At 34.2% G+C, this 14,561-nt stretch overlaps 1 protein-coding gene across 5 annotated transcripts in view; it reads right to left on the bottom strand.

The window, feature by feature from the left end:
• Positions 1-14,561, bottom strand: part of CACNA2D3 (calcium voltage-gated channel auxiliary subunit alpha2delta 3) — a 337,205-nt gene that overhangs the window by 40,428 nt on the left and 282,216 nt on the right. The window lies entirely within an intron of this gene.

Raw genomic sequence — 14,561 nt, forward strand, 5'->3', positions numbered from 1 at the left:
GGAAATACATAAATAAAAACAGTATGTTATATAACTGCCTCAAAATTATCATTTTAGATAAATCAAAAATGGAACTATTCTTATAATAAATAGGGAAAGTCCCATAATAAAAAGACACTAGTGATTAAATAGGAGAGCATATAATTATATTTCAAATTATTTATAGTTTGGTTAAACATGAAAATATTGCTAATACAATGTGACAAATACATCTCCATATTATTCAAAAGAAGCACAAGCTGAATGTATTTATATTCAGACCTATCTCAGATCCATGTTCTACTGACAGTAATACAACAGCTGGAGGAATACATTGTATCCTCTATGAGCTGAAACACAGGAGAGGGTTGGTTAATATTTCAAGTGATCCTGTATGGGAAACTTGAACAAAATTTCATTTTCTCATTCTTTCTGTTGGATCTACAGAAAGAATCATCTAAAAACATATTTACCTTTATATCATTGTTAATGGTTTTTCTGCAAATGTAAACACGCTGATGTCACGAACATATTTTTCTTTTGTATTACAAGGCAGAAAAAGGTATGTGCATAGCAGGTTATAAATAGTTTTTTACTATCGATAACTCATTGACATTTTTGCTTAAGAGAGTAAGGACAGAAATCCACCTCTTCTTTAGAATGAAATCCAGAGGAAACTCTCTCCAACTGCATTTTATTGTGTAGTAATTTATTTTACAGTCAATAAGGAGATGCTGTCTGACAGCCATGTAACACATGTTTTCTACATCTGTTTTTTGCCTTTAAGTTCACTCCTAGTATGCAGGTGATCTGCACATCTCACTCTTTTTTCTGAAATGGAGGAAATGCATATTCTCAGGAAGTTTCCACAAAGAAATTTCAAATACAGAAATATCTGCTATACCAGTATTTGAAATTTCAATCTCACATTACATTTGTTGTCATCCATTTCAGCATCTATGAGTTAATGTAAACACTTCTACCAGCTCATATTTCCTAGATTTCATCAAGCACAGTCTTTGCCTTGTTTTACACACATGAACATTTCTGTTCAAATCACTGAACAAACTGCATGATCAACAGATACACAAGTAGGTATTATACAGTATCAAGGCCTAAACTTACCTTTAACAGTCTAAGCCTCAAACTGGTAAAGAAATCATTAAAATACCTGTTCTCATGTAATTAAATTGTAGGTATATGTAACTTTATAAAGAAGTTTGATCTAGATGACCTCAGGAGAATCCTCCCAATCTGAACTATTTTATGATTCTCAAAACCAAGTCTAAAATTTTGAAGAGAAAAGCTAACTGTGCAGTCTAGACTCTTAAATAAGAAGAAAACAAATGTGTACCGAAGGTCTTCCAGTGACCAGTATATATTTCATACCACACATGAGACACATTCTGAAAAGAAACAAGATATTTACAAGAAAGTTCATCTGTAAAACATTCCATGTGAATATTTTAATCAGTTGCATAATGGAATGCTGTAGCATGAAGACAACTGAAATCCTGGGACTAATTTCCGTGAAATGTAGAGCATCCCTCTGGATGAGAATGAGAGGACACAGGCAGCTACAGCTTTGTTTTCATGGAATTAACTCTGTGAATTTTGATACTTAGGGAAACTCTGATGGGATATAAAAGACCGGGGCTGAATACTAAACTTTCTCTCTTTCAAGCAAATGCCCGTAATTTCAAGACTAATGTAGTTATTGTAGAAAGTAAGGGACCAGACTTTACCGCTTTCCTTCCTTTTCAAGAATGATTCAGTTTATTTCTCTACCAAACTTCTAGAGGAGCTCTATCATTTATCTCTCAGGTACAATACTATTGAATGAGGTACACTTCAAAACTTTTGTCTGTTCTGCTCAAGTTCATTAAGTCACAGTGGCAACTTTTCAAGTATAATGGACAACAAAATACATATTTCCCATGTGATAGATTTACAATCCTTATAATTGTGTTTTTGTTTTGTCTTGTTTCAATGAAGAGCTAAAAGATTTGTATCTATGTTTCAAGATTGGAGGAGAAAACACATCTCCCATGTACACTGCACAGTAAAAACAGCAATGGCATTTGCTTTGAACAAAGGCATCTTCCTGTGAGATTTTCATCTCACCTCTGTTTTATTTTTTCAGTTCATGAAAAATGTTATTAAGGCTCTTTCTTCATGTACTTGTCTATTTTCTGTAACACAAAATGTAACATTTCAGACGAATACTGAAAATCCAATTTATTGTGTCAACCATACTATCAAATTTATGTAAGAAACTTCAATAAACAGCTTTAATGCTGTGCATGGGTAGCAGACATGAACTCTTCAACATTTCTTTCCTCTGTTTAATACAGTAATTGGTATTCTGTAGCACATACTCTATGAAATAAGATGTTTAAGAACTACTGAGTTAACTTCTTGGCCCCATAATTGTTAAATAATGTATTTCCCTACGCATTTATTCCAAGGATGAAGGTAATAATTCTTTTTTTTTTTTTTTGTGGGATGCTGTAATGATAAAGTTATTGGGAAGTGTTCAACTTCTACAGAACTCAGGCCCGTTTAGTATCAAGCAAAAAATATAAGAAAACAAATAAATTATTTGAATAGATCAGAATTGCTTGTATTCATCTCAAAATCTCCATGGTTAAGCAAACAGACAGAATGATAAGGAAATCCTCCCTCAATAAATTAGTCTTGTTCTGTGTAGAGCTCTTATGCTTTATGTAAAAAAGCCCAACTCCTACTTAAACCAAGAAAAGAAAACAGAGCAGACTGATTTATTTCTAGCATGAGAGGAGATGAAACTCCCTATAAACCTGGGAGAAATAAACAAAATACAGATTGAAGGAAAAAACAGTAAAATGTAAAAGGGTTTCCATTCTGTAGAATATCCAGGAAACTTAACATTATACAAAAGCAGAAGATTAGCAAGATTAAAGAAATATATTAAGGTATCTATTCCCCTTTTCCACAGAAAGTAGAGTATAGCTAGCCTAAGGTAATTAATACATAAGTAAGTAATACATAAAAGGTGCTCAACAATGTAAGGATAATTGGACATCCTATTTCTGATGGAATTATCTTAAGGGAGGCTTAATGTGGCTTCATAATAATAAGTCTTGAAGACAGACTTGTAGAAAGATTATTTTTCTTTACCTGTATCTCCTTTGTGTATTAAGCTGAGACTCCTTAAGATTTCTTTCTTTCCGACTACTTCTATTATCTCTTAATATCTACTAAAATACCTAATAAGTAAATGTGAAGTATTCCAGAACAGATATAACTGCTTACAAAAAAACTGATTGCATTTCTTTTGTCTACACTCTAACTCTTTGATTCTGTTCAAAATCTTTCTGTCTTCAATTTTAGCTTATCCAAGGCTTAAGAGGGAGAATATTACACTCCATGGTAAAATATCGAGCAATAAACAGCATAACTGCCAAAAAAGTACCTCTGTTAGAGATTAACTGAAGTATCTCACATCCAAATTATGGAAACATAATCACTCTAACAAACTTTTAGCATTTAGTAAGTATATGTGTCTGACAAGCCTATACTGCAAAAGAAATTCAAAGAAAATACAAACCATTGCTTTAAAATGTTTGGCAAAAGTATACCAGCTGCAAAGAAGACAAGAAACAATACTATGGAGAAAATTCTCAGAGTTTGTTTGGAAACTTTCATACTGTACTGCGGTCATTTTTCACTGATAGATAGTATGGGTTTTTTTTCCACAATTAAAAAATGACAACAAATAACATTTCATAGCTGAAAAGAGGCTGTCAATCTCCATATTGGCTCACAACGAAAATTTTTGGACAAGCAAAACAGCAAAAATTAATAGACTTATCACCTGTATCTACTACTGCATATTTCATTACTCTTAAGCTATCCTAATAACGTTTTAAAATTATTTTTAAAATGCTTTAATGTTACATTCATTCAAAATCCATGTAGATGCACAAGTACTTTTGCACCACAATTTGAGCCAGTGCCTTATTAAAACTTGCCGATTGATTTTCCCAAATACAAGAATTTATTAACCAAGATACAACATGAAATAGAAAAAAAAAAATCATAATCAGATTTTTTTTTTTGGACTTTGACCAATTTTCAGAAAAAAACCTACAGTGTTAATACAGGTATTTTACCTTGATCTTGTTAGCTTCCGATAAGTGGGATGACTGCACGCATATGCACATAAATTTCTAAGCACCAAATTAAATAAATTTCTAAGTATTTATCAGTGTCAGAGCTTTGTTACAAGAGACAAAACAGTTTTCATAACATGTCATAAGGTCTTAGTGAAAGCATAGAATACTCCATCAGGTATACTAAGATGTAACACGTAAACATATGCATTCTTCTTAAATGGAAAATGGAAAGTTGAAGTTCTCCCTCTTTACTCACAGATCTTAAACCTACAATTTTCTCCTAGAACATGTTTAGAATTAGTGGGGAAGTATATGTCTGGATGGAAACTCCCAAGATACAGCAAAGGCAGCGGCAACTGGTATTTCCTGGAGGCCAAGCTTAAGCAGAAAGGGAGGAGATACTAGGAACTTGATGTGAGGCCAAGCTGAAAGGGGAGCAGGATGATGATTGCTGGGAGGCCGAAGTTCATGCAAACTAAAACCACGGGGGAAAGCTGAAGGGCTTGGTTTGCAGCCAACCCCTGAAAAACAGAACTGCGGAGGGCAGTCTGTGAACATCATCACAAACCAGACTCCCTTTGACTCCCCGACACATATCTTCCTTCTGGAGGACTAATGAAGTAGCAACAGGAGCAAGAGGAAACAGAGAAAGGATATAAATTGAGTGGAAACAGAAAAAAATATAGACATTGTTGACTGAAAGTCATTTGCCTTTTCAGAAGGCTTCACTGGGGATCTTGGAGGAAAACAGGTTATCTGTAAATTATCATTCAGATAGTTATGCCATATTTCAAACTTTACAAGATAGTAGATGTGCTGCCAACACTGTAACAAAGGGCTCCCACAAAAAATCTAGTATTTTACCCCATGATAAACTCAGTGCACCTAGAGTACAGCTCAAGGGAGCTACTTGGGAATGCGTTTGTAATTTTTCCAGGAAAAGAAAAAAATCTTTCATATTCCTGGAGGGAGGTAACCACTTGGCATGCAAAATTATACTAAGTGCATTTTGCTAGAAATATATATACCTTGTTCCCAAGAAGTACAAGGAGAACATTGATAGTATAAAAGTGGTTTAAACTGTACAATCCAAAGAGAGTGAAGTAGAGCATAGTTAAGCCCTGTCTGGTGTCTAGAGAATACTTTACTGTGATTTTTAGAATATATCTGACATCTATTGACACCTGTTTCATTGCATTAGGGAAAGAAAAGAGAAGTGGAAAAGGGAAAAATTAAGATAAAAAGAAAAAGAAGAGGGAAGAGAAAAAAGAAGAGAGGAAGAGGAAGAGAGAAAGAGGAAAAGGAAAAGGAAAAAGAAAAGGAAAAGAGAAAGAAGAGGGTATTGAGTAGTTTTATTTCTCACTGCTGAAGCCCCAGTCCTAATAGTCAGTGTGGCTTAGCCAGTATTTCTTTCACATCTCAGCCAACAAGCTGTGGTTTCAAGTTTTCAATTAATGAACCTCAAGAGACTCAGAGTTCAGAAAAACATCCAAAAATTAGGATCCTTATCTGAACTCTTGGAGGCTTTGACCAGATTCTCTTAGGAGATGTCAGGCTCTCAGCTTCCGCTTTAACTAAAATGCACTGTGGTCAAACTTTGATAGTGTTTCATTTTTTCAGATTTGATCATGGCTACTACATAGCTCAGCTGAAAGACAAAGTTCTTATCAACAAATATTAGCATTGTGAAAAAGACTCTTTTCAGATATGGGAAAAATGTTTACTGCTCTTATTACCAAATAAGTCTGTCCTCCCCAAATTGGAATTCCAGCATTTCAGAATGGCTGCTGAGAATATACAAAACCTTATTAGTCAAACAGATGGTATATTGAGTAAGAAAACACCAACATTTTGTCATAATCATCGTATCACTAGAAATAAGACTTGGATTCCTTCATAACTGAGTTATAATGTGACATTCTCTACAAAATTGCACTGTACTGTGATTATCAAATTACCTAGAATTGCTGGAAGACTAAAGTAACACATTAGAAATATTTCCATTATGGATTCTGTATTTGAAAGTATAAAGAAAACAGTAATACTGGTTTTGCAAACCTCCTATATTATGTTTGTGTCTCTACTGAACAACCATAAAAGGCAGCAATTGTAGAGGCTACAGACAGCATACTTTCCAATGAAAATTTATTCAGTTTCTAGAACTGGATTAACATTGGCTATGATCTGAATACATTCAGATTTAGTTAGCTTTATTATTTATATTACATTTGTAGAAATTCTAGTGTTACAAAACTGTCAAGATACACTAATTATCCCTTTTAGGAATTACCTTTATTGGAGAAATAAATTTATATTTTCTTTTATTTAAGTGCGTGAACTGGAGAACAGTGCAATGAACAGGTCAGGCACTGAGGGACAGAATAACAACTTTCCATTCTTTTTCTCTTACCACATTTTGGGAAAAAGAAAAATCATCTGCTGAATTTCTAGATAAGCTTAGGTAGCCTCCAGCAGAAATATTTGCTTAGGGCTGATCTTCTGAATATTCATGATTTAGAGAGATTTTCATGCTGCTACAAAGTAGCCAAGAGCTTATTTGCTTCATTAGATAAATGAAGAATTTTGCAACTCCCTGGTGTTACAAAATACAAAGAGCATTCTACTGACTTATCTATGTCCAAGTACATATTTAATAAACACTTTTAAAGGGTATTCCAAGAAAACAACAAATGTTCAATGTTAAATGTCAAAAACATTAAAACCAATAAAATCAAAAGGCGCTGATAGATTTTTTAAAATTTCTTCATAAATTTTCATCATTGTCTGAGAGAGATCCATGTGCCAAGTTATGACTACTCTTGAAATTATCTGTGAGTTACTAAATTCTGGAAATAGAAGAAGTCCTGTCATGTTTTCCACAGTAGCAGTACAAATGCAGTGTACTTTGCAAAACCTATTATCCACATGCTTCAAGAAGTATAATTCAATTTATTTCCTAATAATGTGTAGGATTTAGCTTTCAATAGAGAAGTGAAGCATATTTTAAGAGAATAAATTCACATTTTTTTAGGGAATCAAAATCACAGATACCAGCTCTAATCCTCTCTAAAGGAATAGCTATGAAATAAATCACGAGGGTTTGCTGAAAGTTAGCTGTCTTTGACATTTCACTAAACTAAGGTTTTATCACACACAAAATAGTTGCTATCTCTACTAAGTAGTGAGATATGTGCAAATTCAACTGGGGCTCGTGTCTGAAAGCTGTTGAGCACTGCTACTGCTCACCGAAGTCTGTGAAAGTTAAGGGTTGCTCTGTATACGATCGGAATAGAAAAAGCCCTTAAATATCCATTCAGAGAATACTTTTGATATGAATTTTCAGAAATGATGTTATTGTACAGGGGATCAGGTATTTACTTAGAATGACAAATGTCTTCCAAAGGCCAAAATTTTACAGCAGTTTCTTAAATTGGCGGTTAGGACATATCCATCTATAAGGACAGAGAAATGAAAATGTTACTACAGCGTATTTATTAGAATGTTTCCTTTTCTAATACAGTCAAATTAATCAGCTCTGTATTTTATCAGCAAGGATTCTAGACTCTTATCTAGAATGAATAAATTTTTCACTATGTCTGTAGGGGAAGCAAAGATTATCTCAAATTTTTCACCTTACAGAGCAGGTATGCCCTACTCCAAGGGAAAAGCCCACCTTCCTTTCATTATAGGAAAACATCTAACATACATACTAGAAATGCAGTAAGATTTTACCAACTAAAGTAAAACACATTTACATAGATTTATGTTTGTATATTGATTTTTATGTTTAAAATCATAGTGAAACTATCCATAAGAGGAAAATGAGAATTCTACCAGAAATTTCCTTGCTTTATTCCATGCTTTTAATTGCACTTAGAAAGTATCTGTAGAGGCAGAAGTGTATGATTTCTGAATGCATATAGATACTCTTATACTGTTCTTCAGTACTTATTAACTAAGATATTTTTTTCCCCACTTAATTCAATAAGATTAGATTATGGTACTGATTATGACCATTTCCACAAATCAGCATTTTAACTGAGTTTCCATGGAAACTCTATATGCTCCCATTTTCTTTCTAGACAAGGCGATGCCTGTTTAAAAACTTGAAAAAGTTTGATGAAGACAACATGTTTTCTTTAAGTTACATTAACCAAGGCCAATATTTCCTAATTTCATTACCAGAAGAAACATTTACAGCAGGACTTTTTAGCATGGGAAACCCTCCATCATTCAACCCATCTTAATCTCTGAAAAATGGTAAACAGCAGCATTACCATTGCTCAAGACATGTTAACTGGTCTTATAAAATAACCTCATATTAAATGACAATATTATTCATGTGTTACATTCTTAGTACATAAGGACGTTACCCTACAGCATCTGAATTTCTGAGGAGCTTCCATCAGAGAACACACATCTATGAAGACTGGGTGGTCACAGTGGCTTAAGAACTGAGAGTCTGAAGATTGTTCTGTTCCTTGCTCCGCTGTTTGCCTGCAGTGCAACCTTTGAGCAAATTATCCCACCTTTCTGTTCTGTGCTCCATTTCCTTGTTAGTGAAAAGGAACAAAAGACTTACATTCTATAAAAAGTGACTATAATGAAAGCAGTAACACCTACATATTACAAATACATGTTGCACATTAGGGTGTGATATGTAAATGTATATAACTGGGCCCAAACTCTTGATAATGTAAAACTGAAGAACATGCTTTAGCAACAGTAACGAAACACTGCTGAAGAGGTTTGGAGCTAAACAGATTCATATCTTTTGCAGTGTAAATCATCACTGCACCATTATGAAATTGGAATGTTGTTCTGCATTACTGTTTTGAGCCAGGTTCCAATCAAAGTGTTGGAGAATCATGCACTGTGTGACTCCTTCTAACATATCAGTGTCTGCTTATTTTACAAATCTGCTTTCAGGTACCTGATTTAAGAAACTGCAGGCTACAAAACTAGGTATCCCTTTGACTCCTAAGTTAAAAAGTGTTAATATGTAAAACATGACCAACCAAGGGCTTCTAGTAGACAAGGTGTTAACTTTCCATGAAAAAGCTTGTATTGAACACTGCAGCCCCTTTCAGTTGCACAAAATACAAATGTTCACCAAAGCCTATGTGTGAATCATTAGAACCCCAAATCATCAAAAACTAACAATTACACAGAGAGAGAATCCTCTGCTTTTTCCTGTTCCTGGAGAATTTAGAGAAAGACAGCTTGTAGCAGTAACTAATGAAAACCTATCTAAGATCTTACAGACACTAAAAGCAGAGGTATGGAAATGATTAGTTCTCTAAACCAGGCACATAATGCTTAACTTCTTCAGCTTCTAAAAATGGTAGCTTTCTTTCTCCCAATGACTACTTTCAGAAGCAGAGAAGGCAGTAATATTGTTCTTTGAACTTATCTATTCTAAATCTGCTGAAACACAGAGAGAAAATGGACACTGAGAAATGTACTGTCATTTTGTGAAGGGAAAAAGATAAGAAGTTTCAGCCAAAACATGAGTAATCAAGGTCAGCCCTGCCATTATGTTCAAAAATAACTTACTGCACAGCAGAATGAAAGCAAATAAAGATCAAAATATGCTCATGTTGACCAATACTGCCATAGTCCTTTGGACATAGGAAGATCAGTGAGGCTGGGAACTTTTGAGCTAATGTCCTAAATTAAATGGCAATAGAATAAAAGTACCTTTACATAAAAAGAGATATGCTGTATGGCACAAAATGAAGATATGTATCACCTGAGTACTCATAGTCCTACTCAGTGAAACAGAAGTCATATGCTAACACTGGAGATAAAAAGATGAGACTAACATTTCCTCAGCTTTAGAAGTAATGACTTACTTTCATACTGTACCATTTTTTCTTTATACTTGCCCACAGGCTTTTCAAGTGCTGTTATAATATTGTTACCCTAAAAACTAATGCTTTTACTTGAGCTAGAAAACTAATCCCTCAGCATTTTAAGGGACAGTAAAATAGAAATCATGGTAACAAGCTTGCAGATAACTTTGATTAGTACAAAAACAAAATAAACAGAGCAACCTAAGCCAGCAGATATGGCTCAGTTTTACAACTGGCAAGATTCTAACATTTATGCCAAAATTATTAATAAATTTTCCTCTTTACCTAGCAGGCAGCATGTCAGCTATTTGGCACGATACTTCTAATAATTGTATTAAAGTAAATCTCAGTAAATTATTTGCATTTTCACCAGGTGAAGGAGAGAAGAATATCATAACCTATATAAAAATAGGTTTATATTTATATGCTTATATATAAATAAAAATATAAATTTATAAATTGAAATTACTACTGAATAATTCTACCTTAGTGATGAGAATATAAACCACAGAACAAGGCCCTTTTGTGATTCTGGGTATGAAAATAGTAAGCCAAAGCAAAATAAACAAAACAAAGCAAAAAGAAAGAAAGAAAGAAAGAAAGAGAACAGAAACAGAGAAAAGGGGTTTTCCTTAAAGATTTCAATCTTCAGTTTCCTTTATTTGCCATTGGGCTATCCCAATAAAGTTGCTTCATTATTGCCGGTATAAACTGCACAGCTCTATAAAAGGGCTTTTATTAAAGCTTCTTTTTATATTTCATAGCCATGGGGTTTTTCTTGCTGTTTGGTTGCTTTTCTGTTACTTTATTTAAATGTATATTGTTTTTTTTTCCTGCATAAATTTCCTCCCAGGGTATCTGAAATCCTTAATCATCATCCCAATATTTCTCTCCCACATAACTCTTTTAGAATCAAGTTCCATGTCTTTTAAGAGTATGGCTTACGTCAGAGGGATCAAGAGGTTTAAGTTTCAGTACCTATTAAAGGAATTTAATTATCCAACCAGTTCCATTTGGATACACTGTTCCTGTTCTTACTGTTCTTTGTTAATCTACACCAGATTTTCCAGTATTGTAATTCTCATTAATAAAACACACTCCGTAGGAAGACATTTATTCTCTGTGCATATTTTTTCTCCCTTTCTTTCTAAAGAAAAAATTCTCCTACTGGCCTTTTTACAAATTCTGAAGAGAAATTCATCTTTCATATGAATTTTCCCAAGACTTTATCATATCTGCAAACAGTACAACTAGACAAACTTAACAGATGAGAAATCCCAACATTCATCAGTGAATTTTACTTACATAATAGTGTCCTGCCATAAAGGCATAAAAACAATTAATGAAATATGAGTTCTTTTTTTTATCTGTTCACCACAGCAGCTTAAGAATCAGAAATATTTACCATATTTAAAATCTTAAGTATGAGAGTATTAAGTTTATAGTATGACTATAAACAGAAAATCTTTTCAAACATTAAACAATCAAAAAAACCCAACCCCAATGGAAAAGTATTCATTGTAAGATGGAGAAGCTAACTAGAATGATAGTGAAAGTGACCTCAATTTCAACACATTTAAGAGATTGTCAAGATAAAACAAAATGTTTAATATTTTTATAGTTACTTTGCCTTTGTCTTAGTTCTATTCCTTTCATTTCTGTTGCCTTCGTGTCAAGCAGCATACATTCCTTCTTACAGTAGCAGCAAAATGAATCCATTAATTAGTTAATCATGTCAGTGATATCTCTTAGTTCCACATAGAGATTCTCAGCATGTAATAACAGGTGCTTGTTATTCATCAGGAAATGTCTGAACAGTTTTCCCCTCCCTCCTTCTGCCTGTGTCAGAATAAATACTGACATGTAATCTGCCCTTAAATATAACTCAATCTAGCTTGCATTTAAGGAAAAGCAACTTTGCATTTCTCTTTGCACTTCTCATTATGAAGGCCTTGAATCCCATGCAGTGAAGTTTCTACCTACTGAAGCATGCTATTAGGGCTGGTGCTGAAGTATTCTTGAGGAAACTCTTTACAACCTTCAAATACTGTTTAGGGAAAGAAGTATAAGCCAAATGGACAACAAAACTAATTATGTTAGAGTTATAACTTCACTACAGATAGCTGGATTGAAATTCTTGCATCCCCTTTGTGAAGTTAAAAAACAAAACAAAACAAAAGCAATGAAAAAATCTGACAAAGATTGACCCAAAAAGCTGTACCAGATTACCTGCAATGAGCTGGATATTAATGTTGAAAGAATTTTTCTGTCCAAACCAAAAAACAGTTTGGGGATGAATGCAGCCCTGACCTCACCCAGGCATCTACAATAATCAATGACACCATGTGACACAGTGACAGATGCTATTCTAGTTTGCAGCTTGTTGGAAATAGCAGGCTGTAAGTCCCTCTGAACCATCCTGTTTCTTTCCCCCACTGCAAATTTGCACCTTGAATGCAGAGTGTTTCAGCTCGTCCTCTATTGTATCTCATGTGCTGGCCTCAACTAGAGGTGTCAGAGGAAGGTGTAAAAATCTCATAAATAATAATTATGGAAAGAAAAAAAGAATAATGAAAAACCTTGCCCACAGGGCCAGGTTTTTCTCCATAACTTGTATCATTAGTTCTTGATTAAAGTCCTTAAGAGTGAAAGTTTATATCTCTTCTAAATGATTTCTTTCTTTCTTTTTTTTTTTTTTTCTTTTCTTTTTTCTTTTTGTCCAATGAAGTTAACAAGGGCTCCAGATTATGTATGAATCCTACTAATTTTTGGCCTAAGGATAACTTCCAGCACTGTTTCACAAATTAATTATGTATTTTATAAACAAGTACCAGATGTATCTATGTATGCTGAAAGAAGCCACTGAAGAGAAAAAAATGGGGCTCTTCCCCTCAATTCAGTGAGCTGAAAAACAAAATCACAACTGCCTACTGATTTCTATATTTTTGGAGTTAAAAAATCTTGTTTCTCGTATTCAGACTTACTAGCAAATGAGCAGGAACAAGCAGCTTCTGGATAACAATGTAATAATGGTGCCTCTGTTGTGATAATCAGGATTTGATGTCATTGAACTCTGACTGTTATTACCCTTCCCTTATCCTGCCTAACTAATAAGATGTCTGAAGAAATCTACACAGACAGACATCTTCTGTGAATTATGGCCAACATTTTAAGGTTATAAAGTTCTCCAAGCTAAATTTGATTTGATCTAAAGACTTACCCTTCTCTTATGAAAGGTGGTCTGGAGTAGAAACCAATGCCTTCCTCTAATTTTTGTCTACTTTTGAAAATCTACTTCCTTGATAACAAAAGTTGAGGGGGTCCTGAACTCTTTGGGTGCAGAAACTGCCTTTGTAGAGGGAAACACAAGGAATTCAAGATACAGTACTCCATGGTAAGGATCGGTGTGTATATCAGTCCACTGACTTGAGTTGTATGCGTGAGGAGGTGATTCTTATACACGCTACTCTTTTCAAGATGAAAGCAGTAAGCTGCTGTAACAAAGTATATTCTGGCAATCTGACAGTGAAGTGCCCCACCAGCATACATGGATAGGACATAAGTTGACCAGGCGGGCTTGCCATGGGCAAAGGGAAACGTATCTTGTTACAACAAGGCCCAAGTTAATTTAAGCAGTCACAATAACACAGTTGCTGCACCACATCAGACAACTGAAAAGAATCCTGCTGGTTGTTCAAAAGGCCAGAAGTAGAGTAGATTTCATGAGTTATTCTGTTTCTGGCAAATCTACCTGTTTCACAGCTATAATTTTCACCACATCAGACTTCTCCGTCATAACCAAAGTATTATTACTAATAAATGGGAATAGGATATGGATTATAGGTTAGGGAAAATTCTGTTTACAAAATATGTGTATTCAGAGTTCTCAATGTGAAGATGAAATGGCCACATCTACATGAAAAGCAAATTGACAGATTTAATCATATGTTTCCAAATCTGAACCCACCATGAAGATTTTTTAAAAAAGAGTAATAACTTCTTATACCACAATTCAGAGTACATAAAACAACCTCTGCATTATTGTTGGAACTGAACCTCCCACGGTGCTTAACTTTCTGTGACCTTGTCCTATGAACATCAATTTAATACTGTGAGTGCTAAAAATAATACAATTATAGCAGCGAACACTTACCTAAAATAAGAGGGGCGGTTAAGAGACATTCTTTAAGTCTTCCATTAGATGATACAAAGTGTTGTGGGAGACTTACAAGCCTACCTGGTCAGCAAATGTTATTTAAAGAAGAACAACTAGTTAAAAAAGAAACTTTCAATTAATCTCTTTCAACTCTTTAGCTGAGGGTTGGATGTGACGATCCCCAAAGGTCCATTCCAACCCCCACAACTCTGTTAATCACTGAATTCATGATCAAAAATAAAAAATACAGATTCTGAAGAGAACTTAAAAGGATGAAAAGGTGATGTCATAACACAACAGCAGCATAGCTAATACATCCTGTAATATAACAACAGTCATGAGAAGGGCTACTATTGTTACAAGGTATGGATTATATCAAGGACAGAGGCAAACTGTCTGTAGCAACAAGCACCT

This window comes from Coturnix japonica, chromosome 15 (genome assembly GCF_054131305.1).
Source record: "Coturnix japonica strain WE chromosome 15, WE-NBRP24, whole genome shotgun sequence".
In the NCBI taxonomy this organism is placed as follows: domain Eukaryota; kingdom Metazoa; phylum Chordata; class Aves; order Galliformes; family Phasianidae; genus Coturnix; species Coturnix japonica.